Source organism: Henckelia pumila, unplaced genomic scaffold (assembly GCF_033568475.1).
Source record: "Henckelia pumila isolate YLH828 unplaced genomic scaffold, ASM3356847v2 CTG_525:::fragment_3, whole genome shotgun sequence".
Lineage (NCBI taxonomy): Eukaryota > Viridiplantae > Streptophyta > Magnoliopsida > Lamiales > Gesneriaceae > Henckelia > Henckelia pumila.
Genome location: NW_027331857.1, coordinates 386,484 through 387,689, shown reverse-complemented (window position 1 = coordinate 387,689; position 1,206 = coordinate 386,484). Strand labels below are relative to the sequence as shown.

At 38.8% G+C, this 1,206-nt stretch overlaps 1 non-coding gene across 1 annotated transcript; it reads left to right on the top strand.

Moving 5' to 3' along the window:
* The first annotated feature begins 460 nt into the window (after positions 1-460).
* LOC140873378 (small nucleolar RNA R71) lies at positions 461-567 on the top strand. The gene has a single exon (XR_012148011.1). It is a non-coding gene; the product is annotated as a small nucleolar RNA R71 (small nucleolar RNA).
* Positions 568-1,206: the final 639 nt, after the last annotated feature.

Genomic DNA, 1,206 nt, shown 5'->3' with positions numbered 1-1,206 from the left:
ATTATTATTATTTGAATATAAAAAATTCTCATGATTACGCAAACTAGGATGATATTGATTGGGTACAGGATTACCTCGATAGTTGTTGTAATTTCTGTTGTTCACATATTGAGCTTGCTCCATACTCTCAAATCCATCAGCAGAATTTACGGCAGTCGCCAGCGATGCTGTCTTAATAGAAACTTGATTGCCTTTGGTCAGTGCAGCCAACTGTGTAGAAATAGTAGCCATCTGAGCAGTCAAAGCAGTGAATGCATCAACCTCATGAGTTTCAGCAGGCTTCCTTATTACAGATCTCTCACTCGGCCACTGATAACTGTTAACAGTCATTTGAACAAGCATCTCATAAGCCTGTTCAGGAAATTTAGAAAATATTGAACCTCCAGCTGCAGCATCCACAGAAATCCTTGTTGGGCCATTCAAACCATTGTAGAATAACTCAAGCTGTTCCCAATCCGAAAAATTATGGTTTGGACACTTCCTAAGCAACTCCTTGTACCGCTCCCAAGCTTCATAAAGCTGCTCATAATCTTGCTGTTTGAAATTTGTGATCTCAATTTTTAGTTGGGCAAACTTGGCAGGAGAAAAGTACTTAGCCAGAAATTTAGATGTCATGTATTCCCATGTAGTGATGCTCCCTAGAGGTAGTGACTGCAACCAACTGCGAGCATTGTCCCTAAGAGAGAACGAGAACAATCGTAGTCTAATGGTGTCCTCAGTAACACCATGAATCTTCACTGTGTCAGCAATCTCCAAAAAAATACGCAGGTGCAAATTTGGATCTTCAGTAGCTGCACCCTTAAACTGATTCTGCTGCACCATATTAATCAGAGCTGGCTTCAACTCAAAATTATTCGCCGTGATGTTCTGCCGAGCTATCCCAAAATAATGAGTATTGATCACCGGTCGAAAGTGATCTCTGATCGGCATCGGAGCATTATTGACAGCTCTTTCCCTTTCTTCAGCCATTTGTTGCAACTCTTCTCTTCTAGCTTTTCTCAAAGCTTTAGCAGTTTTCTCGATTTTCGGATCAAAGAACAGTGAGTCGTAACTTTGGTTTTTTGCATAAACTATATAGACAGGGAAAATTTTAAAATTAGAACCAACAAAATAAAATAAAATGCTCTAAATCAAAATTAAGACTAATTAGCATAATTTAATATAAATCAAATAAAATTCAATCCCAGGCAACGGCGCCAAAAACTT